This window comes from Vicugna pacos, chromosome 7, assembly GCF_048564905.1.
Source record: "Vicugna pacos chromosome 7, VicPac4, whole genome shotgun sequence".
Classification (NCBI taxonomy): domain Eukaryota; kingdom Metazoa; phylum Chordata; class Mammalia; order Artiodactyla; family Camelidae; genus Vicugna; species Vicugna pacos.
The window spans coordinates 70,823,975-70,850,688 of NC_132993.1; the positions used below are offsets into that span (position 1 = coordinate 70,823,975).

Below are 26,714 nucleotides of genomic sequence, written 5' to 3' on the forward strand. Positions count from 1 at the left end.
ATCTGGACCTACTGACCCTTAAAATTCTCCAGCCATTGCTGTTCACAATTAAATACCACATGAACTAAAATGATATTTTGGCTTGACCAGGACAAATTAGTGTGGCAAAGCTAAAGAAATAGCCTTGTTTTTAGCCTTGCAGAAATCACAGCCTATAGAAAATTTAAAATTTAAAAAACTTAAAAATTTTTATGACTTACATATCCATCATCATTATGGAACTAAGAACAGTAAAACAAATATTTGCAGAAGAAAATGGGTATTCTGGTGGATTGGTCATTGCAGATATGAAGCACTTTTGTTTCAGAAGTTTTTACCTACCTCCCAGAATTTTGATTGAGCTGTGGAAAATGGGATTACTACAGGTTAAATAATTGGCAACCCTCATTTCCAGAGTAATTAATTTTATCTGTGGACAGACAGCTAAAATAAGAAAAAGGCAAATGTCATCATTATCATCATAAGACTTATTTACTGAAAAGGAGTAAGTTTGTCTTCCTGCACATAGAAGGGCAGGGAGACAACATCAATAAAGATGGACTTGCCCAGAGAGAAACCCCCAAGAGAAAGTGACTTACACAGAACCTCTGAGGTTGTGTAAGTTTCCAAGGAAAGGAACTTACAGAAAGCTCTGTTTGACCTCTACAAAATTTGTCCAGTTTTCTCTTCTCTGGCTAAGAGAGGAGGCAGAGAGCTGCTGGAGAAAGGCTGGCAAAGTCATGGAACTCAACCCCTCTGAGTGACTCCATGAGAGATGAAGCCTTCATGATTTGACTTTGATATTAAATTCAAATGTATCTCCTACTGGATTAGGTGAGACCTGTAACTAGGAGGTATAAAACCTTTAATAAAAAAAGATCAGAAGAGACCAAATCCACCAGTCATGTCAACACACAGCCTTTACTGACAAACTCATGCTTCTTATCTAAAAAAAGAGCCACAAAAATACAGACAGAACATAAACCAGCCATAACTGGCCCTCACAGTTCATGACAGTCTGCAGTGAACACCTAAAGAATTCAGATAAGAGAGTAAAAGAATCATGCGAAACTCATACAAACTGTATCTGGGGAAAATACTCAGACACAACCACCTATATTACATATGAGAAAGATGAAAAGAAAACCCCGACAACTATGGAAAAAAATGCTACCATGATTTTATTTACTGTATTGTTTAATTATTTTATTTTGGCGAAGGGGTAAGTAATTAGGTTTTATTTATTTTTAGAGGAGGTACTGGGGATCGAGCCCAGGACCTCCTGCATATTAAGCATGAAGTCTACCACTAGAGCTGTAGCCTCCCCCTGCCACCACCACGATTTTAGAACAAAAAATTCAATACGGGCTTAAAAACCCTCTTTTTTGGAATTTACACAATACAGAAAACATTTTCCTTAAAATAATACTTTCAAATCTAGAAGAAATGATAAGAAAGATGACATCAATGAAACAACAAACAAATAAAGGATGAGATAATGAAACAACAGAGTGATATAAATTACAGACTGTGGAACCAAGGAGACACATTGAGAATCAAAACCGTATCATTACAGAATTAACAAATAAGTGACTACTATGAAAGAATAAACATGCATATCTAAAAACTAAAACACTGGCAGAAAAAAGACATAGAAAAGTAGTTAGAGAAAAGATGATTTACACTGGGTACTAAATTAACACTAAACTTCTAGAAAATTTTCTTACTGTTCCTGAATCAGAAACCGACTCATTATGGAGCAAGCAGTAAATCATCAAATACAGTTGATCCTTGACAACACGGGTTTGAATTGCACAGGTCCACTTATTCATGCATTTTTGTTCAATAGTGAACACTACAGTACTACACAATCTGCAGTTGGCTGAATCGGTGGCTGTGGGACAGTGGATACGGAGCGCCAACTAACTTATTCACAGATTTTCGGCTTTTCAGACGGTTGGTTCCCCTAACACCTGCATTGTTCAAGGGTCAACTGTACATTGATAAGAGTGGCAAACTTTCAAAGATAAATCTATAGAAATAGTAGAAATATGAGGCTGACTAAAAAAATCTTATCTTCCCAGAAAAATCAGGTAGACAAAGTTTAAAATGTATGTATGTGTAAACATATTTAATACTTAGAATAGATATAAAATACCCAAAATAAAACTGCCACATGTAAAACATATAAAATGGAGCTTAAACTTAAGCTGAGATAAAAAATTCAGTGTTATACTTAGTGCTACTTAATTTGATATAAAATTACACAAAAGATTAAATCAAGCATGTAATATAGCAAGATAGAAAAAAATCCACAAAATAAACCTAAGAAAAGAATAATCATGGGTACAAATAGAATTCCAAGTTATAATAAATGAATCAACAAATAGCAAAAAAAAATTAAAGAGCCAATTTGTTTAGATAGAATAATTTTAAATAAAGAAATGAAATGAGAAAACATAATTACACAAGCATAGGAAAAGAGTAACTAGGCAAAGACACTGAATTAACTTAAACAACTTTTAGTCCCCTATTTTGCAAAAGTACAAGTAAATAAATGCAAAAACCTAGAAGACAAGGAAGATTTCCTACCATAAAAACTAAAGTACATAAACAACTAAAAAACCAAAATAACAACAGAGTGATCCTAGAAAAGAGAAAAACACTGAATAAACCACTAGCCATGGAAGCAAACTGTCACAGAAGTTAATACTCTTTCCAGTGTCTGGCTTAGAAAATGTCCCAGGTAACTTTTCTTTTTCAATCCTTGAAGACACAGATAACATTGATCTTATTTAGTGTGTTCTATAACACGGAGACAAGTGTGTCAGCAGAAATCTGACCATAAATCTATATACAAACATCAATTTTTTAAAGAAAATTTATGTATGACAATGTCATATAATTTCTCCTATTGTCCAATATCAGTTTTCAAATAACAAAATCAATTCTAAAATATCCCTTAAAGTCATCTATCCTAGCTCTTGACTCTAAGGTACAGCAGCAGTTCAGAGGCTCTACTTATTTTTCACAGCCCATGCCATTTCTTTCCATCACAAGCTAGGTTAAATTTGTATAACACTAAAAGAAAAATGAATCCCAAGTGAGTACTCCTTCCATCTAGTGGTTTGCATTTGGAGATTACACACATGCACAGACACACACACACACACATCATTGTATATGAATATATGAAACTGATGGTTACTGCATCAAATTCAAAAGTCAATGAGTCAAATCATCAAGTATGTTTCAATACTCATCCCTCCCTGTCTGTGTAGTTTATAATCGGTAGGGAACCAACTGCAGAACATTTAAAAACAATGCACCTTCAAAAGGTATTTTTTACAGTAGAGATTATAAGTAACCTACGAATTGAGATAAAGAGAAATATCAAATTATCAAAAGAGGTCAATATTTTTATTAAGAGGAATCACGAATTTCCAAAATTTTAAATCACTGTCCCAAAGTAACTTCATTTTGATCAGGTAGTAAATCACATATGTAGAACAGCACTATGGTAAAAAAGCAAAAATTGTTTATGGGAAATAATTTCCAATTTTTGAAGCACGGTTATATTTTCTCAATAAATGAGTTGAGCAGACACCATTTGTTGATAAGCATCATATGGGAGAATGGAGTGGTTTGCCATAGTCAGAAAGTAAATCAATCATAGGTTTGAAAATAGAATCCACATGTGCAGACTTGCAGAGCTGGTTGAGCCACCGGCCAACACTCTCTCATCACACTATATTAGCTCCATTCCTGTCCAGGGAAGATTGTTAATGGTGAGTCTGATTAGACCATGAAACTCAATCCCAAGGGGAATGACAGAGACGCCATCTCATGTGCCATTTAAAATAACTTTAGGACCTGGAGGATATCATTTGGTGTTAAGAAGTAAATAAAGCACTTGATTACCCTAAGATACTTACTAAACCCATCCAATCCATGTAAGCCACCTTAAGGATTTTTTTAGGATCCATAAACCTCTATGACCTAGCAGTACAATCATTTGAAACTAATTAATTTTCACTGGGGAATTTTTAGTCTGTTTGTTTCTTTCGTAGAATGTCACCAAATTGCTGGCGTTCTGGGACGACAGCAAGACGTATTTTTCCTAGTCTTCCTTGGCTATACTTCACTTATTTATTTATTTTCATTCATTCATTTGTTTTTTTAGTCAGTAAACAGAGTACCCACTTTGCTCCAAGTCCTGTCATAGAAGAGGCAATTTCTACAGCAGTGTAGAGACAGACACAGACATGATGTAATAATTCAGACTCTTCTGATTGCAAATGATGAAAACTCAGCCTAAACTAGCTGAAAGTAATGTCCATTAGCAAGAATAGCTGGAATATCCAGGGGGTATAAATGGCTTCAGCCAAAGCTAAATCAGGCGCTTAAATAATACTTCACTATTCACACTCTTCCTCTTGATTTCTTGATTGTTCTTTACTTTTTAATAACTTCACTGTCAGGCATGCTTCCAATAAATGGTGGCAACTATGACCCAAAAATTTACATGACACTTAGCAATTGCAGGCTTAGAAAAGAGACCCTTTCTTTTCAAGTGTCAATAGCAATTTTAAAGTAAAATCTGACTTTTATCACTTGGGTCATTTGCTCTTCCTCGGTCATTCACTGTGGCCAGAGGAATTTAACATTATGATTGGCTCATGTGTTTATCTTAAAAGCAGGAAGGTGAAGTCAGTTCAGACTGAACCATGCAGACTAAAATGGGGATACATAACTTTCTGAAAAATAGCTAGGAAACTAAAATATGATGTACATTATGAATATTTTTAAAGATATATTCTATAACATGGGTATTATTACAGAAATAGAGAAGAGCTTAATCAGAACACAAAGGAATTGGTGTCCAGTATTCTATAGGGATGGGAAGGGTCAAGGGAGGCTTAAGAGAGTAGATGACCTTTGGCCTGAGTTTCAAAATATAAAGATGTTTAATTTTCTACCAACGTAGTAAGACATGATAGCAAGAAGAGGATCCTTGAGTAACAGTATTGAGACATTAAACAGCCTGGGAAATTATTTGTTATGAACTCATCAAGTGGTAAAGCTTTAATTCACAGGCAGATTGATCACCAGAGCATAGTAGTCAATCAATAAAAGTTTGCTGAGTGAATTGCATTAACTTTTAGTTGGACAATTCTCAAATCAAATTGGGAAGAAGAATAAAGTGTGAAATTAGGGAGGAGGAAGAATGAAACGTTTTTCCCTTTTAGGCATTTACCAATTTGATGCTTTTTTTGCTTTTTGCTTATAAGCCAAAGGTGAATGGCAGAATTTAAAATTTAGCGACATTACCTTCATTGCTGGACAAGTTACTAGAAGAAAATACGAATACCATATGCTAATCTTTCCATTATATCTTCATCATCCAGCAGGACAGGTAGGTACAATTCTTTTGCTCGAAAGAAAACAATCATGTTAGGTGACACAGAATACCAGTGAAGTCCAGAGGCTGTCCAATGGTGCCAAACACTTATTTCCTTGTCCTATTGAGTTGATTTTTAGCCACTTACAATTTTCCCATTGTTCCACAGTCTTATGACTACAGTCTCATACTGTCTCCTCTCTTCTCCCCGTCATCTTCTCAAATTTTTGCAATCCTCTGTCAAGTCCGCTAGTTCATGACTAAGGAGAACTGGTTTTAAATAATAGAGACTCTAGGCTATGCTTCCTGAAGGCAGGTGGAAGTGCCTTACTTTTCACTGATGGAAGAGATTTTAAATATTTCATATATTTCCCACTGGAGAGTCACAAAAGCTAAATAAACTTTGCCTTCGCTAGTATTGTCCTCCTCTTACTAAAGACATCCCTTGCTCTAGTCTTATCTTACCACCATGGATGAGGAGGAGAAGGAACGAAAATGAGGAGGGAGTTAGCCCGTACCCTTGATTTTCAAGATTAAGAAATTTATATTGTTTTTAAAGACCCCTGTGGTTAACTGCAAACATATTTTCTTCAATATTCATTACTAGTCATTTCCTATTCCATTATATGTAAGTCTATATTCTTCTAGTAAAAAACATTATTATTTAACCTCCATTCTAAAAGCAAATTATTTAAAAGCTCTCCCCTCATATTAGACATTTCCCCAATATTCTATTAAATAATGTGCACTTGTTAATATAACCGAAATATTTTCTCAATGAGCCTATGAGCAGAATGAAGAAACTGACAGAATAAATAAGCAAATAAAATTCCAGAATCCTGTCTGCACCAGGCAAATGCATTGTTAGACAATCAGGTATCTCATGCCTCTAGGTAGGCAATACAGGAAGAGAAAGAAAACAGTGAGAGACTACACCATAGTGGGTGGAATTAACTATGCCCTTTGTGAGCTGAAGTACTAAAGCCAATGTACAAGGCAATACACCTAGTGGTTATGGAACTGGGATTTAAATGAACCCCACATATGTTTGATTTTCAGTTTCACCATTTTTTTTACTAGTTTTATTTTGGGCAAATCGGTTATCTTCGCTGAAATTCATTTCTTTCTCAGTAAAATAGGAATAAGTTATCAGGGCAATTGTGAAAGTTCAATGACAAAACATATGTTACCTGTGCATTAGGTCTTGTATATAATAAACTGGTGCTCATGAATATACGTATTATTTGAGAAGTCACCTTTGGGGAAATAGAACAGACTCTAGGTTATAACAAAATCAAATGAAGGTAACAATGTACGTAAACAAAGAAGGTGTTGGTTAAAAACGCAGTTAATCAGCCATAGATATTTTGAGAAGGAACTTCACTGGCAGTGTTCACTTACCTGTGTCCAGGGGACAGGAGATAAGGATATGAACTGTTTAGTCAGGAGGCTGGGGTATGTTTGATGTAGAGGTCAACACATTTCATTGTCCTAGAGCGATTCCGGCACACATTGGATGATTTCTCCGTCATTCCCACATGCAGAGTAGTGCCAACAGAATTGGCTGAGGCGCTTTTGAGGTACAAGTCCCATGCCCCTCATAATCTCCAGAGTATGACTAAGTAATCTATATTTTTAGCAAGCTCCTGAGCTTATGATCCAGATATACAGCCTAATTTACGTGATATGAGTAATACTCTCAGCTCCGATTTTGTGCTTATCACTTCAGGTTTTGCCTTAGATTCCCATGGTAGTCTCAGAAAGAAAGACAACCAGCTGGTCACACGGGTCACGTTTTCAATTTCCAATACAACTGCATTTCCTGCTGGAAATTGATCACTGTCATCCCCGCTTATTCAGAGTTTACTGTGAACCAGATTAATATATTTGCTTTAGACAACTTCTGGAGTATTGACTAAATAAAGTTTCTACACTTCTCAATGATGGAGATTAGATAACTCCCTTAAGGAACTGTCAAATTGTGAAGTCTCTCAGAAAGTCACATAGCTAGCAGAAGCCGGTCTCATCATCGCTGCCTTCTTTTCAAAGATCAGCAGTGCTGGCCATATCCTCTGTTTACATACACATGTTGTACTTTTATTTTATTTTTTGTATTTTTTAAATTGAGTTACAGTCAGTGTACAATGTTTTGTCAATTTCCAGTGTAGAGCACAATTTTTCAGTTATACGTGAACACACATGTATTCATTGCTGCATTCTTTTTCACTGTGCGCTACCACAAGATCTTGCATACATTTCCCTGTGCTATACAGTATAATCTTGTGTATCTATTCTGCATATGCCTGTCAGCATCTACAAATGTTGAACTCCCAGTATGCCCCTTCCCACCCCGCCCCCGGCAATCACCAGTTTGTATTCTACGCACACGTTGCACTATTAGTCGGTGCTGCTAGTAGTCACTGAATGTTAGAGCCTCCTGGGCTGACCATTCATCAGACTGACACCCTTCACGAAGTATCGCACAGGGATTGCAGACACGAGGGCTCCTGGATGGATAACGCAGAATTTGCTGTCTTCCCTTGGTCCCTACAGCAGCCTTTGTATGGTGCAGAAGCAGCCAGCTCAGAAGTGGAACTTCATTCCATGGGGTTAAGTTTGCTGCTTCAGGTCTTGGTCATCTGGTCAGAGCCTCCAGATCTGTATTGCCTTACTTAGGGGAAAAAAAGAGGAATTCTTCTTCTCATTTGCTTCTTTTTCTTTTTCAATAACAAACTCAAGACCATTAAATAATACTTAAAAATAAAACTGCTTCCTCAGCAAGCCATTCCCATGCTGTCAGCACAAAGCTCCGCTGGACCACATGACTGCACAGACCGGCGGGCTTGGTTCAGAGTCTTGCACTGACCACTGGAATCGAGGCGCGTAGTACATCTTCATCCCTGAATCCCCAGGAGACTAAGGTTTCTTCTGAAGACAGTATCACTTGCTTCTCTTTTCGTCTGTAAAGGACCACTGCTCTGGTGTTTAATTAAAACCAGACTATTTTCAGCATGGCAAAACCAACTCCACAAAGTATCAAAATGTACAGATTATACCATTGTAAATATATTTCTGCCGGACACCCTTGCTAAGTTCCCTAAATTAACTTTGGTATTTCTGGTGTGACCACAGATGAAGCTAAACTTCCCCAACCCGGTGCTTATCTCTGAAGGGGATCTAGTGTCACATCTGTACTCTCCCATTCCAGTAACAGATGAACCTATTTCTAAAAAGTCTAAGGATGCTCTCTCATGAGCATGTAAGGTGCCTACGGGCAGGCTGCCAATACTCCCGAAGCAGCACAGCAAAGATACATTCACGATGGGCTTCTAAGGTTTCTTTTCCCTTTAAAACTTGCTCTAACGTCCAGTTTAATATGTTTTGGGAAATGTCCCAAAAGAATGACTTTCCCTTGGCTCTGCACTCTCCTAAGTGAGACCTGAGTGGAGACTGTTATAAACCAGCTGATGGGAGACTGAGACCATGCCTCTTCCCAGCTGTGCCATCCAGGTGGAGAGTAAACCTTGTTCCCCTTGCACTGTCTCGAGCGTCCACAGTTAAAACTGTGATTATAGAGTAACGTAGCCAAGGTCCAAATTGAAAAATAACAACTCTATTGCAATTTGTGTTAGTTAGTGTGCACCCAGTTTGTATTTATAAACTGCGGATTCATTAGAAGAAAATAGAGGCTTGTCAGAACAGTGTCACACTATCTTTCGGCCCTAAGAGGGAAAGAGTGGGGAGGGGAGTGTGTGTGTTGTGTGCACACATACTCACGCCCTTAATCTCCTGTTCCAAGGCCAATGTCGAGCATGGAGGGGGTACTTAACAGTTTCACTGGCTCATGTGTTGTCTTCGCACAGGCTGCCTCATTGATGGCTCCTAACAACCTGGCGAGACAGTCCTTACTAGTCCTGTTTCACAGATGAGGCAAAGGGAACTGAAATGACTTGCCCTGGAAGCCAAGCTGACATAAAATTGACCAACTCTGCCTTATTCCATTGTTTATATACTTTCCAGGTTATCTTCAAACATGGTAAAGACCAAGCCTCTGAAATTAATAAATACTTTACAAAAAGAATTCTATGTGCCAGACTCCAGAATAGAGTAAATCTAATCTTTTCTGTTCAAGGCTGCTGGTGCCAGGGAACATAGCAGGATGTTTGCAAACAGTTTGCACAATATCTTTATGATAGGAATCACAGAACAAAACACAACTCCTTCCCTCAGAATGTGAATGAATAGAGAAAAATATTACTAATTTTCAGAAGAATAAACATACAATTGTACATTTCATTGATTGGAAATGCACAGAGGAAGGTCATAGGTTTAGCAAAATTGAGGCAGAATTTCTTAAAATGGAAAACTATATATATCATGTTGCTCCATTATTAACATATTTACTTATACTTTAGTTGAATAAGATACAGTTTATAATTTCTCTGGGGAAAACAAACTCAGTGCCCAAATGCATTAATATGCAGTGAAAGAAAAGAGACGTAAATGTAATGTGTACGTTGTAAATCTTTACTATTTCTAGTACTGAATTATTTTTCACTAAAATCTTTGAAAATGCACTATGTGTAGTGAGAGGAAAGAAAAGGGACAACAACATCTTTACATTTTCAGTGACATCGATTTCTTTTGTAACAGTGACCTTCGAGGTCAAGAAGGTCACTATTTTGATGGCACAAAAATGCAAAGGCAGAAAACACTGCTTCTTACTGTTCCCCCCTTTACATCCCGCCAGATGTTGACAGATGATGATAAACAGGATGGACCCCTACTCCGGACTAGTGGCACTGTCTTCAATACTCTGGACCTAACGATTCTGAAAAGCAGGGACTCCAGAGAGAGGATGGAGGAGACACAGCAGAATTCAAGTTATCGGAGGTTAGGGGCTGAGATACAGGAGTGAGGTAGTAAAGTGATAAAGGAAAAGGAGCTCTAGAACACACGCTGGTGATTGCAAAGGACTTCACTCTGTTCCCTACTTTCCCTATGATTTATTCTCTTCAGCTTTACTCTGCTTCTTCCTTCTCTTTCCTTTCCACTTCCTCTCTCCTGCAGTAGGACGACTCTGGTTGCTAATAGCCTGATGGTGTCCGGGGAACAGAGCACTCTTCAGAGTGCTCTCCCCTCCTCCCTCAGCTGTCCATACAGCCACGTTCCACTGCTCCCCGTGCGCCTTGAAAAGAGGACAAGCAGGGGGAGAGGGCGTCAGGCAGATGTGGTGGGTTGCAGTAGACTTGTTAGACACCAGTTGGACCATGACCCTTATCCATTGGGTAAGGTAAGTAATGTACTTTACTCTAACCCAGAGGGTAAGCCCCTTGGCTGGCTAGTTGAGGAAGCTGTCAACAAGTAACAAATGCAGATGTGCAAAGTAGTCAGAAATTGCAATATAGTTTACATCTTACATATATCTCTAGATTACTAACAGATAATAACAACATTCAAATACAGAAAAATATTTTTATTTAATGGCTAACTGACTAACCAGAGATTTAAAAAATGAAAGCATAATTAGGATGAAAAAGTTTAGATGTTTCCTTCTGAGTTGTGCAGATCAAGGTTATTATCTCTAGCTTACAGATAAGGAGACTGATGTGCACAGTGGCTGGGGTGCGTATTTGGGTCATCAGATATTAAGTCTGAATAAATTATTATTTCTTAATATGGCATTTCAGTTTTACTTATATCAAAATTGAAATTAGGTTTCCCAGTCTCCTGTTTACTACTTTCTATGGCATGCACCCACGTGTCATAGTGTCATAGAAATATGCGTATCTCGAAAGATACATAAATACTTATATCTCAAGAGATACATATCAGATCTTTCAGCAGTTCTCCTGACTCATATTTCCAACTACTTGTAGGGTGTTGCCACTGTACTGTCTTGCTCCTACATTCAATTTATCATGTACTAACTGCATCATATCTCTCACAGATACTATTATTCTTCTAGCTATCTGAATGAGACTAGAAATGTTGGAGTCATCTTTTACTCATTCTGCTCCTTCATCATCTAATTACAATCTGTCCCTAAGAGTTATCATCCCTTCATCTTTGCCTCCCCTGCTGCACTCCCACAGCTACATCACTACCCGGGACTTTCATCACCTCGGACTTAAATTACTAAAAGAGGCTTCGGGATGACTCCCTTGCCTACACTCCATCATCTGCCACTCTGGCCTCAGATCAGTGGCCCATCAAAATTCACAGCCACTAGCCGGTCCAAACACTTCTGGGATTCTGAGTCTTTCTAAGCTGAGTCTGTTTTCTAGGACAGTCTAACCTTGACTCTCAGCTCAAGGGAAGCCACTTTCCATCCACTCTCCTACAAAAACTCACCTTATTTCTGCTTCAAAACTCTGTTCTGAATACTTTTCTCTTCCTCCCTTCTTTTTATTCACACTGTAATGGTACTTGGGGGCTCAGCTCAAAATCATTGTCTTCCACCTTCTATGATTAAGGAAGTTCATAATGATGTCTCCATTTTCTGAATTCACATGGTTCTCAGCAGTATCATATGCTCTGGTCCTTCACTGTGCTGTAACGGATATGCTGTGTTTGTTTTACCAAAGAAACTACAAATATTTATTGTGTAGAACTAAGATTATTTGCACTTTTCATAGCATCAAAACAGTTGAAGTCACATAAAAGTGAAATTTTTCTAATTGTTTGATTCAATAAACATGCATTATTATTTTTTATAAGCAGATAGGAAAAGTTGGCAAGGTATTCCTCACTATCAAATATCTCAAGGAAGTTAGTGACTTCTTTAGCTTTTACAAGTCTAATAATTTTGGCTTTATTTACATACTTATCCTGAGCCAATTATTCTGAATATTCTGCTGAAAAGGGAAGAATAAGAAGCATCCTTTACTTCATGGACCAGAGATTTACATGCGTAATTATATACTGACATTCTTACTATTTCAAAATGTAACTCTGATGCCTGAGCTGCATCCTTTTCTAATTGTCTTACCTGTCTTACCCTATTGAAACATCAAAATAGGTGAGCATCTGTACACATACACTTGGCCTGAATATCTGCATTATTTTCATGTCAGCAGTATAATGTCACAAACCAAAATGCTGGAAGATACATAACTCCCAGTTAGGTATCCGTGGACTTCAATAGGAAAACACCTAGTTCAAGTCTTTGCCGTTCCTGCTACTTACTCAAAATCTTTGTAAGGAAAGGTAGAAAAGAAACAAGTGGTTCAAGTAAAACGAAACTGTGCATAAAATCCCCAGCAGTTCAAACCTTGGCTTTCTGGACTTTTTCACGAATTACAACTGCAAGTTTAACAGCCAGCCTTTGGGACTTCAGTGCACCAGGTAGGGGATATTGTTCCATAGCATAATTGCTCTCTGGGGAAAAGGCATTTCGGTGACTTTCATGTTATAAGGCAGCACGAGCCAGTGGGTCATTAATCATTAGTGAGTGCCACTGAAGACTTTAAATATAAAGAAAAGGGTCCAATGACATTAAATATCAGAGGAAAAAAGAATCGTGCAAGTTTTCATGACACTCTGGCTTATTGACACTAAAGTTTCATACCTATATATATACACAAAGAACAGATTTAAAAGAAATCTACGAAAATAAACTTAAAGACTAACTTATTACGTTGAATAAAAATTTATGTCTCTGTAGTTGATTCTTTGGGGATATTTATAGGTGAGTAGCAGAGTAGAGGAAAATGAGGCAGTACTTTAATAGTTAAATAATTTAAATTAAGTACTTTTACCTAATGAAATAAAAATACACCATCTCTTTTCGATTTGGTTACTTCTTTTTAAGTTCTGGTTTGTATTTATTGCTCCTTTTAAACATAACGGGAGCAACTTGGAACACAAGTCACATCTTTGTTAAAAATTAAAATACGGTAAAATACTTAAAAATAAAGTAAAGAGGCACTAATAGCAGAAAAAGCAGGCATTATATTTTCCCCCAAATCCTAGCTTAAAGACAGCTACTGTAGTCATAAACTGTTTCTTGCCCTAAACTTCCTAGCAGCTAAGCAAAAAGAGGAAAAGAATAAATTATCTCATGAGAAGCATAGTAGAATGCCAGGAAAACAAATTTTCTTCTAGCACTAATTTCAGGAGTTTATCTCATGAGTGACACTGTACAGCACTGATTCAGTGAGTTTTCTGTTTCAAAAAGCAGAAATCACCTCTGTGTAACTTGAGGAAATTTGGTGAAAAGATAAGAGGGAGTTCCTAGAATCAAAGGGATGGTTGAAAAAACCAGGCCTGTACCCAAGAGGAAGTAAGGTTTTTAGTGGCTCAACAGCTGGAATGGGCTGACAGCCTCTCGCAGGCAACAGCATTTCAGTCAGTCCCACTTTCCTGCTGACTCTGTGTCTGTTACTAGAACAAGGTGACTCATGTCTCAGTAGCAGACAGAGTTTGACAGTTGCTCCCAGGCACTATCACTCTAATGCATGAGGCCACCTGCTCCATCGCCCTGGCCTCCATAACAAGTATCTACTTGAGGCAGCCACTTGAGGTCTGGAACTGCTTTCCTTCTCTTGCCATCCTGTCAACCCCACAGCTCCCCACTGTGCCAGTGGCTAGTAGCCCCTTTCAGGTCAAGGTAAACATGCTCAAGCAAATTATTTTGAGAGGAGAGGGAATATTGAACTGAAATAAGAGTGAAATTTAATAATCTGGTAAGACTTCAGATCCTTGCACCCAGAGACAGAATTTTTCAGGGTAAAATGAAACACTTTGAGTGAGAATCTCAGCCTTTGCTCCTCCTCACCCCTACCTCCAGGCCAGACCGCAGGAGTAAGGAGAAGGGAGAAGGAGGAACCTATCGCCTTCAGGGAAGGAGAGATATACAGAGACACCCTCTGAAAACGCAAAATCCTATCAGATATTTCAAAAAGCAGCTTTATATCTGAAAAGTCTCAAGATACAGCACATGGGAGAGTGGCTGGCTGAGCTTGGTGACACAAGCCCATACAGCTGCCGTTCAGGGCGTGTGAGCAGGGCTCCACGGATGGCGTCTTCGGGCTCCTCGCTAGCTTTCTTAGTGGGAAAGGAGGCATCTGGCTTTACAGTCCTCCCAAGAGGACACCAAGCAGGGGATGGCACTTCCCCAACAAGAAATCAGTGTTCTCTTAGAAGAGGGGAATGGGATGCTGGTCAGTCAGTCCAAATGGATCACTGGCCAGTGCAGTGGCGGCGGCAGCACCTCGCCTGACGTTCAGTCAGGGCTTATCTTCTGCCAGGCGCTGCTGGAAGTGCTTTACATTTGTTCATCCTCATAATCCCCCTGTGAAGATGACACTGATTTATAATTGTAATTCTAAAAAAGAAGTGGCCGAAGATACCCAGATGGCCAGGGATGGCACTAGGAGTCAAACTTGAGTTTAGGGCTCATGTTCTTAATCCCTACAGACACCTTCAATAGCTGTTTTAAAGACAATGCAGACACTACCTTCATACAGCTGCTTCTCACGAAAACAAATGCCAAATCAGAGCTCCTTGAATACACTGAGTGTTCAACCCAATATATTCTGAAAATACATGTTAAATATATTATTTTTATAAAAACCTTTAGTATATTCATACCAAAATAAGGCTGAATAATGGAAGTTGTAGATGAAGGTCAATATCATTTTAGAAAAAAAAGGTTTTTTACAGTAGAGAGTTTAAAATTGCTTTTGCTGTATGTTTTGATAAATGTATCTATCTAATCTAGAGTACTTGGATTTTTTCACTATTTATATATTTTACACAACAAAATAGTAAGAAATATGATGCCAATAACTTTACAAAAATTCAGATATTCCCCAATTTAAAGGAAAAAATTCTTTGTCACTGATGCCCAAATCCTCTGCCAGTCCCATTTCCTAGATGAAAATAGTTTGAGGTGTCATTTTTAAAATACATTTTTACTCACAAAGAACAAGCAGACACTCTAATGGTTGTGGGACATTTCTAGCTCAGAATTAGAGCCAGTAATAGAGAAAGCTATTAACTTATTGAACTTTTATACAATCAAATCTTCAATGTCTTTTACTATTTTCTCCAAGACAATGATAATCAAATTATTTGAGTGGAAAAGACAAGAAATTGAAGAAATATCCTTCTATTATATCCCAATTTCTGTCACTGCTCTGTATTCTTAGTTTCATAAAAAGAGTGATTTTTTTTTTAACTTTGTGAAGCTTAAGATTCCTGGTAGAATTTGATAATAATTGAATCTTCTTTACCTCCTCCTTTCAGGTATATATATATATACACATACCTGCACAGACTATGAGCTGCCCACAAGTCTGTCTGTAAATGATTCGGGAAGGTTCACTGCACAATAAAGCCATTTAAGTGGCAACAGTTTTATGGTAAGATCTCTCATTTTACTTTAGCATTTTGTCATTTAATTAGGGAAATGTGTACTGAGAGGTTAAACAAAGAAATACGACTTTTACATGAAACGATTTCCTAATATAATATGTAATAGATTTTATATACCATGAAATAATATATGACATAAATAAGAATACAAAATTATAGATTATTTTGCTACATATTTAAATTGTATTTCTGCCACATGTTGAGGGGAATTTCTATTATTCTGAGTACCCTTTGAGAAAAATTACTGACTACTTGAAAATTGCACTTCTGTGGTATTTTTCAAATTTTACAATACTAAAAATTAATACCTTGAATATGAAATGGGTAAGAGTAAGAGATTAAAATGAGACTCCATTTTACTAACCTTTCTCAGCATTCCCAGCCTTTTCTGCACATTCCCACCTCTCCTCAATGCATCAGTTCTTCCTATGGTTAAAAATATGCAGGATGAAGTACCCACATAGGTATGTGTGTGAACACACAGGGGTTAACATTTTCTCATGTCCACAATAAACAGTAAAGAATCTTATCTCAATTCCCTCAATATTTTCTATGCCTGAACCACCTTACCTACAAAATGGCTTTCCTTGAGCTATTTAAACAGTATTTCTTCCATTAAATCACTCTTAATATTTTCTATTGCTTAACTCATAAAATGAATCACTTGTTAGGTATTTGATGATAAAATTATCTGTCATCATAGAAAATACATTTTTCTAGGAAAATATTTTATATAGATGTAGTTTGCTACATGTGGGGAGGATAAAGAGCAGTCTGTACCCTGGAGTGATCCTAACTTGAAAGGTGATTGGATCAGTATTACATTTAATTAGAAATTTGTTCTGTGGAGAAATTGAATATCCCAAGAACATGCTTTAAGTCCCTGCAGGAAGAGGAAGGCTCCTTGCTTGAGCATTTAAAGGCCAAGTCCTTCCCACATACAAAGGCATACCAAGAGCACTTTTAATCGCCTCACCTTAAAAAAAAAATGCATAAGCAACCACAGATGACTACAGTTGCAGAAAAGGAATAGAAAAAGGCAATCAATGAGAAGAATGAAGTTGACCCAAGAAGAAAAAGTGGACTTAGGACCAGGAACACAAATTTAGGGGACCCAGGGAAAAGCTGAGTCCCCTTGTTCAAAAGTTATTAAAGATTTCAAGAAGGCTAGAGCAGAGCGTGAAGCCAAGAAAGACCTTCTACGCACAGGGCCCTGCAAGACTGCACAACTAACTGCATACCCACGAAGCAGGCTCTCCATGTTTAGGAAACAAAAGCAACTTTGAATAAATCTTTACGGGTTACTCTCAGAGAAACTTCCGCAATCCAAGAATAAGACAAAACAAAGAAAAGAACAAATAGAAAACATGAAACAACTCATGAAGTTTAAATACGTGAAAAGATGCACCAAAGTTCTCCTGCAGCCTTTACATCTGGCCCAAGTCTGCTAATTGGCCTTGGCTTCAGTGTTGGCCTTTGGAAAGCCAAAAAGGTGAATACCTCCATGTCATTTTTGACATTTTTGAGCTTCTATATGATAAGTAATTGGGTTCCTATGAACTCTAATTGACAAATCAGAGCCAGTGAAAGAAACAGGCTATGCTATTCAGATTTCTTTTTCATATCTGAATATTTACTTCTCTTGAAGTGAAAGATTCTTGTGTGTTTCATATGCTGAACTCTATTAGTAACTGAAACATAAATATAGATTTATTACTACACGTGTAAAATTTTCTAATATTTAATGATGACTCTATACATTTGTATTTTTATGAAAAAAGTAGCTATTTTCAAAGAGTTAAAAGTGAAAAGTAAATCAGCATTGTGATTATTGAACAAAAATTCATAACCTAAACCTATGGAAATTAGCGTTATAGTACAGAATGTGAATGTTACAAATATTATAAGCACTTAAACGTACCTACCTTATTGGAAGCTCACAACAATCCTTTGAGATAAGTAGAGATCATGGTGCATGTTAGATATTCGAAGACACAGAGGCTCAGAGAAGTTAGATTTGGCTAAGGTCACCAAGGTTGAAAATGGACGCAAATGGAACCCAACTAGATTTCTGTTGCTCCAAACACACTGTTGTTCACTTCACACCATATGTCTTTTTAGGAGAACTGTGGATGACTCATGTCAAATATTTTTATAAATAAATGGAAGAGGTAATTGTTCTGCACTTCAAAAACGTGCAGATATATTCTTAAGGAAAGTGTAGTGCTTGTTCTTAATTAACTGTTGGACCAAACATTTTTTACTGTCAAAAGATTCCTGAAAACATTGTTTCACACTGGGTTCTGTGGTGCTCTAAGATGGTAGGATAGTTGGGACAAGGGTACATAGGCTGCTCTGGAAGCTGGAAGAATGCCAGGGTACCATTGCTGCTTCAGTCAGAGAAGGTGGAGTTGTACCTGTCTTAAATAGCAGGCATATGAATAAGCTATCTTTTGAAGCAGGGATTTCATGACTAAACAAAGAAACATTTAAAATAAATAGAATACAGTAAAATAATAAAAATCCAATGACACACTGATCTAGAGTATTGTTAATAAAACAACATGTTCTGTGTTTTGTCTATAGTGCCACAGATAGCAAGTGAGTAATTGACATTCTACTTCTTATTTAAGGATCTCCTCCATATAGATCTTTATGGACAGTTGCTTATGATTTACTTTTAAACTTCTTCTTGCTATTACTTTCTAAAAAGTAAACCATGACGCTGGGCTTGGGTATAATGGCATTTAAAAAATAATTGTCAACTATTTCAAGCTTTTCCTGACATCATCATTTCTACAATTCCTATTGTTACAAGTTCTCAATAATTTCATGTTCTTTTTTACATGAATACCATGATCACAAGTTCCCTGGAAAAAAAAGCCCCATTTTACATAGTCAACTATGTGTAAAGCCAGATTTATTTATAAGTGCATAAATCATACATTTGCACCTGCATAAAAAATGCTGCATTGTACACATTATGTGCTCCTGCCAAGATGATGTTTAATAGAGCCAAACCTAGCAAAACTGGCGTTTTCTATTCCTTTCCTCTGTCTGAAGTTTCTCCCATGCTTTGCTGAGCCTGCGTCCTCCAGTCACATCAGTAACACGAGCTATCATTTATTAAACTCTTCTTCTGCACCAGGCACTTTACACAAGTTATTTGTGAAACTCAACACAACTCTGCAAGACATTTATTACTTTCCCATATTTTTCAGATGAGAAAAGTGTGGTTCAGGAAACTGAAGTGAGTCACACTGATAATCTCTATGGTATCATATCTACTTTATCACTTCATCTTCTAGAAGACCTTCTTTACAGTTTTTGAAGGGAAACTCAAGATAAAATTTGATATATTCCCATTATGGTGACTTTGTACCAACAATAAAAGTAGCCTAGACCTATTTTTTAATTAATTTGATCATATATGGTGGAGTTACTGAATATTGTTTTTACTTGTATTTGATATCTTTCCTGATTTGTGATACTTTTCAAGATCAAATATCCAGGAGTAAAATTTTGTCAAGAATATGTCAGAATTTCATGATCAAAAAGTAACATTTTCCAATACTTTCACTTTGTAAAATAATGTTTACTTTCTCTATTTTACTCTGCAAAAATCTCAAGTGGGGATATTACTGAGTTTATTTATGAGGATTATTAACTTTATTACCAGTGACATTGTTTCAAGCCCTTCAAATACTCATTTCCTTCCCCATGTTGAAGATCTGCACTTCAGCCAAATTGTTCTCACTTTTAGGGTCAAATTTGTTCAGTTTTGTTTATTTTGAATATGTTGTAAAAAAACAACCAAGAATGATTTTAGTGCAACACTATTTAGTTTTATGACTTAGTGCTGTTTGAGTTATGTTTCAGTATTTACCATTTACATGGGGGAATTAAATGAATGATCCACTTTACCACAAGACAGATGAACCATGGAAAGAGAGAACTGGAGGGTATGACAAAGAGGGTGGTCACTGGGGAGAGGATGCTGCAGGGCTACAGGGAAAATGGACATGACTAAAATGATCAGTAAGTTCCTTACCCTTGGGATGATTATACGGTTAGTTCTATTACTTTGTAGACAAATTCATTTTATTGTCATATAAATTAATATTCTATGTCCATTTAAATTTTTATTTTATTTTGCTTTTTTTTTTTTTTGCTTATTGTATGGTTCTGTAACATGCTTTCTTAAATAACAGAGGTACAAAAGAAAATATCCCAGGGATTTCTACTGATCTTATGCATGGATGGAAAGCATCATAATTCACAGGACACACAGTAATATGTTCCTCCCTATTTCAGTTTATGTACTTTGCTCCAAATAGTCAACATGAAACTAAAATAATTCTTTATGCTATAGGTAAGTCTTAAATGGTTCATGAACAGACTCTTTTATTTAAAAAAAAATCAAATGCATAGATTGCTTCCTTTTATCAGAAAACTCACTTGTTGCCCCATTTCCATTAAAAAAATTCTAAAATGGAAAATTTCTATACAAGAATTTATTTAAATTTGTCACCAAATTTTATATGCTTCTATTTTACCTTCTAGTTAAGTATGCCCACATTTTATCAATTACAGAGATATATGCAGAATATTTTATGAGAGACACAATGGAATTGTAAAAAAGTGTTCTGGACTTTGAATCAGGACAACAGATTTCTAGCTCATGTTTGGCAGTAACTGGCTGTGCACACTGCAGCAAGTCATTCAGTCATCTGGGCTTCAGGATCCTAAACAATGGAGTGCAGTGGTGAAATTACATAATTTCTAACTCTTCATGCTTTAATATTCTAATGAGTCTATTCTTTTTTTCCCCCCACCTCACTAGGGAATCACAGTGATGAGGAATGATGGAGAAACACCTTAAACTATAAAGGTATATTTATCTCCTTTAAACAAGTTTAAATACAAATAAGACAGATACCACGATCTTCAGAAGAAATTCCTCTCCTCTCCTCTTCTCTCTCTCTCTCTTCCAGTCTCTCTTCGAGAGAGAGAGAGAGAGAGAGAGAGAGAGAGAGAGAGAGAGAGAGAGAGAGAGTTCTATCTATAAACTTTAGGCATTGAATAAATTCACTGTGTGTGTGTTCTTTGGTAGACTGGTAACTATTAAGTTAATGTGACATTTCCTTCTTATTTTTCTTTTCAGAGAAAAGAATTAAAATTCGAAATTAAGCATTATAGCCCTTATTATTTAATTCTCTGCAACTGCATAAAATGGTTTACAAATGAGATTAGTATGTATTTGAAAGAGAAATTTGCAGGTTAACCTTCTTGATATTAGTTAATTGCAACCTTCTGTGAATCTATGGTAACCTTATTTCCAGGGTTAGAGCCAGTTTTTTGCATTAGTTCTTCCAAAGGGACCACATGTCAAATATCCTTGGAACAGGGTACAATTTAAATTACTGGTGGTCTACTAGTTATTTTCAGACTAGGAGAACAAACACCAGATGTATTATTTAAAGGGCATTACAAAGAGAAGGGGTAGGGGGGTGGTCTATGTCTCAAATTGTGGGATCCACCCATTTTTGATCAACATAATAATCTCATTGTAGAAGAATTCAATTCATATTCATCACCATCTTTGAAATGATTCCATGAATGAAGACTCTGTGTGTAAAGCAACCTCATATAAGCAAGACATAATTCACTCTTGATTCCTGGGACGTGACTTGGAATTTGCATGCCTGATTTACAGAGAGGAATTGATGATGTACAGTGTGTCAAATTTTACTTGAGGTTACTTGGTAGTGTCCCGTAGTTTTGTTTCAAAATAAAAATGTTTACTAATTCAAGAAACAGTTTAGAACAAACGTGTACAAAATAAATCTGCTTAATAAAGATGAAGTAAACTTTAAAGCCCAAATCATTTTGCTTCTCTACAGGTAAGGTTTTCCTGGGGATTTTGCTGATAACTTTCAGCTTCACTTATAACCCCTTTTCCATTTTTGGTTCCTGATCTCCAACTATACTCTCCTTTCACGGTGACACTGACACTCAGCATAGCTATTAAACATGACTTTGTTAACTGCTCAATGAGGCCTGGTGTGAACTGAATGGCCACCGTCGCCAGCTGTGCAAAGCCTTTGATCTTTATTTACATTTGGATTTCATGTATTGGTGCTGGTGGTGGAGATTTTCTAACCAGCACTGTTTTAATGGATTTAAAATTCCATACAAAGATTCTTTTTAGCCATTATGCAATTAAACTTTTCAACATAAGGCTATAACACAATGACGTAAAAAACTACCACATATTTTTCCCAAACATAGAGAAATATACACACTACATTTTAAGGTAAACATATTTCCTACTGAGATTTGACTATTTTCTAATCTACATCTATATTTCCATTGAGAGTAATTTAAATTTCTTATCATTTGTACTATCTCATGTGCTTCACTGAACAATGTGCATTATACAATTAACTTGAAAATATTTGCATTTTTATGAAATAAAGAAATAAAGTTCCTTAAAATATTATTTACGGTGATCAAGATCAATTGGGGAATTTTATTAAAGTATCTATCTATTTCTTAATACATATATTTTAAAACTTTTAAAAATCAGAAGCAGAGGTTCTAGAATGAATTTCATAGGCATGGTTAAAATGTTAGCATTTAAATCTGGAAATTTTAAAGATTCTCATGATTTTTGATTTAGCAAAGCATACATATACTTGCAATCAATATTTATAGATCACTTTATACATCTATCTCTATCTTATATGGAATGAAAGACTTATACGAAGCCACAGAATATTTGGAAGCAAATGATATTCTCTTAGACGTAAATCACATTTCAGAACACATAATCTACAATACTTAACTATGTTTCTTAATATAAAAATTACTGTTTCAGAAGATGAGATATTTAATCCAGAATTGTTTACAATAACTCTAGAAACAGCCAAATCTACAGTAACTCTGTTTGTCACCTAACAGAATATCTTGAATGATTTCATCTGATACAATTATTTGCCACTAAAGGTTCTGCAAGTATAAGTATTCCTTCTCCTCCTTTGAAAGAGTACCATATGGCACCTTCGTTAACATTTTAAGCGGATCAGCACTGTTCACTGAAATGTGGACTTAAAGCTTTCCCAAAAAAGAATGGGTTTGTTCAAATATAATTGGCACATCTTTCCTCCTAAGAACGGCCTTCCAGTGGGCACTCTCTCAATGGTTATTGCTTCTCTTGCTGTTGGTCCTTAGTGAAATAGTAATATCTGAATTTGTAAAAGTTGATTAATGCCCTGAGTTTCTGTTGTTGTTGTTTGTTTCACATATTATCAGTGACACAGACAATAATTATCCCAATTTGCAGACAAGGAGATAAAACTCAAAATACTGTGTCCAAGCAGATTGTGGATGAATCACACACACATTAGGCTTCCTGGAATTGAGATGTGGGTTGAACAAACTTCTGAATTCGAGACAGTAACTCAGCAGTTCTACAGATCTACACCTCAGAATTAGCAGAAAACCTACAAAAATATACTCTTCTTTATTTCCAAAACACTTCGCATTTGTTTTTTATTTTGAAAATGTTGTGTTAATCTAGTATGTGCTTCCAACTGACAATACACGACTGATTAATAATGTCCTCGCCATCAAGGAGCTAAGAGCCTATAGTGAGAGAGCCATGTGACAAGTATGGTAACCAGCTCGTTGTACAAATGAGGGGGGAAGAGCTGCTGTCGGTAAAAACAGAGAAGATAATGCAGTGCAGGTGCTGGGTTGTAAGACAGGATGATGCAGAATGAGCACGAGGTAGGAAACTGGGGAAAGTATGTTCCAGGCAGAGGGGACACTCCCTGGACACTTCTGGGTAAAGCACAAGGTACATTTATAAAGCTTGCCAGTAGTTCTGCTGTCATTTCTCTGGGTGGAGAAATTTGCCATGAAATGAAACTGGATATTTTGATTAGAGCTGGGTTGGGTTCCCCACCAAGCTGTGCACACACAGATCTAATAGCAGACTAGACTTACGAGAACTGAATTAACAGAGAGACCACCATCTAGATCCCAGACCGGCCACTGAGTGATACACACATGGAGTTGATACAAATATCCCCACAAAGACTTTGAAAAAGGAACTGACACTGAAGGCTGATCAGAGCTTGTGGCCTGAACCCAATCAGGTTTTACCTACTAAAGCTAAAATATCAACATTCACAACAATTCCTCAGGCAAAGAAATAACAAGATCATCTTTTGAGACTATTCTGGTGTAGGATAAATTTGAGGATAGATAATGGAGACAATGGAGAAATGCAGAACATTATTAGAGAAGTATATGAAAGAAATGATGAGAATGTAAACTAAGTAGTAAAGAAAAGAAAAGTAATAAAGATTATTTGAAAAAAATGCATAAACAGGTAGGTATTGGGGACTGATTCAAGAGAAGAAAGTAAAAAAAGAATAAAAAGTTAAAATGATGGCTGTTTCTTCCTTAAGAAATTCCCACTAACAGAGATAAGAAGGGGAGGCAGTTAGGGTGGGTGGAGAAGATAATGCAGTCTTGTTTGGACATTAGGAGGACTTTCAAAATATCTACATAGATGGTGCTCAGTAGGTGTCAACTCAAATCTAGGTCTCCGGAAGAGGTAGGGATGTGACATAAAGTACTGTAGCTAATGAGGATTATACAGGAAACAAAAATTTAATTCTTATGACAATAATCATGTGTTAATAATAATAAACAAAACCATCTGTCTCAGATAAGTTCCACAGAGGCAGATTCTGAGACAAGAATACAGGTATGAGTGATTTATTAAGGAGGCACTCCAGAGAGAGTGAAGAAAAAAAAAAAAAAAAGGGAGAAGCAGGACAGGGAAGGAGAATTAGCCAAACAAAGAGCAGCTCAGGCAAAAGCCTTGCAGAGAGTGGCATCTGCCCGATGCTGCAGATGGACTCTGAAGTCTGGGATGTGCCTCGGGATTGTTCCCCCAGGCGAAGGAGTTTGGGACTCTTCAGGACTGCTTACCGTTCCAGCGAAAAACATCCCCAAGTCCTTGCAGTCATCTGCAGAAGAAGAGTCACAAGGGTTGGATGTTGAAAGTGAAATCACACAGTGGATGGGTGCACAGGAAGGGTGCACACTGGGTAGGACGGCAACATCGTCTACCACTGTGGAAACCCGGTGGTTCATTAGAATTCGTTTCTAGAATATCACGCACTATTTCATGTAGGGAGGCAGCATGAAGTGGTCGAAAAACTGGAGTAGGAATGACAAGACTCGGCTTTTAGTCTCATCTTAGCCCAATGCAATGCGATGTGGCAAGTTCCTTGCTCTCTTTACACTATAGTTTCCTAATCTCTTAAATCGACAAAATAACATTGGCCTTGCTACTTGGAAAGTAATTTGGTGTAGTGAAAAAAAATAAAATAAACCTAAGCTGAAGAATCTTTTCCTGAAGTTCATTTTTTGGAATGTTATGACTCTAAAAAAATAATCTTTAATAAACTATATAAACGCTAAGTTTTACGATCAAGACTTCTCCCTAATATATACCAACAATGCAAGAGTGATTTACGGACTGGGGAGAAATCAGCTTTATCAGCAGTGATTAAAATGTTTCTCTGGAACGTTAACTCCAATTGTTCAAATTCAGAAGAAAGGAAATTTCTGCCATCAAACAGCTAAGAACATCGCGAAAACAAAGGCAGCATTCTATTATTCTTTTCATGGTTAAAAGTTCTTTTCACAGTTTCAATTCTGTTCATCCATCTTTTATGGATGGGCAATATCTAGATTTATAGCCACTAATAGTATGACTTTAGAACACTATTTAACATCTCTGTGTCACAGTTTACTCATCTACAAAATGGGAGGTAATATGTATTTCATTGGTTGTGTGAAATATTACATGGGAAAAATGCTTTGAGCAATTTCTAGCACATAAAAAGAGCTCTGTAGTTGCTGGCTGACATATACATATGTGTGTATATATGCATACATGTATACACACATATGCATATGCATGCCATATCACATAGCTCATACTTGCATATATATACACACATATAGATATATATAATAAAATATATATAATTTTTTTGCATACTAGAGGATTACAACTGTTTAGGACCATAGAAGGGGTCCAATAAACATATGTTAAATGAGTGGCTTAACTCTGTCCTATGATTCTTTGGCTTCTAAAAAACGGGAGAATAACTGAAGAATTAAAAGTTTTCTCTCTTCTATTCTGCCTGCAATACTGCACACTATATATTGACCCTGGGGAAATTTACTTACTTTTGTGCCTGCAAATGCATTCAATGGTGCAAACTATTTATACAGCTTATTTCCTTTAAAAGAGGGTTTAATAATTTGCTTTTATCTCGCATGTCACATATGGGATGAAATAGTTAACATTTCAGTTACTAATAAAGTCACTTTTTTTAATGCATAAGATGATGTTAGACCAATAGCCAACATATTTAGCTAACAAGGTTTCTGTAAGAATGTCAACCAAATTAGAAAAATGTACAAGATTTAAAAATTTACTTAAACATGATTAAAAGGAGAAGTCCTTTTAAGACACATCAATTGTATGTTATTTATGACATTTTGTAAATGTCATAATGTTTCCTGCTTGGTAGGAGATAAGGTTTTGCTTAGCATTTCCTGGTTCACTGGACTACAGTAATAAAGCACACAGCAGAACTGGTGGTCCGGTTCCTACACTGAGAGTAGTTGGTTGTGTATGTCTCTGAAAGCATTCAAGTTATACATTTGTTTCTAGACCAATTAAATTCTGCCACCTATAAATACTTTACAAAATCCCCTAGGACCTTGGACAATACTTTATTCATAAAACAGAACAGAACAGCTAAAGGCAGGATGAAATAGTGTTGATATTAGGTCTATCATAAGAAAATGCTTGCAACAAGGAAGGAGCCATGGCGGGAAAGGCAGCTGGATTGCATCA

General features: G+C 36.6%; 1 long non-coding RNA gene across 1 annotated transcript; it reads left to right on the forward strand.

Moving 5' to 3' along the window:
• Positions 1 to 10,616: 10,616 nt before the first annotated feature.
• On the forward strand, positions 10,617 to 21,637 carry LOC140697582 (uncharacterized). Its single transcript, XR_012074733.1, has 4 exons — positions 10,617 to 10,668; positions 15,632 to 15,747; positions 20,604 to 20,651; positions 21,334 to 21,637. It is a non-coding gene; the product is annotated as an uncharacterized lncRNA (long non-coding RNA).
• The last annotated feature ends 5,077 nt before the right edge of the window (positions 21,638 to 26,714 follow it).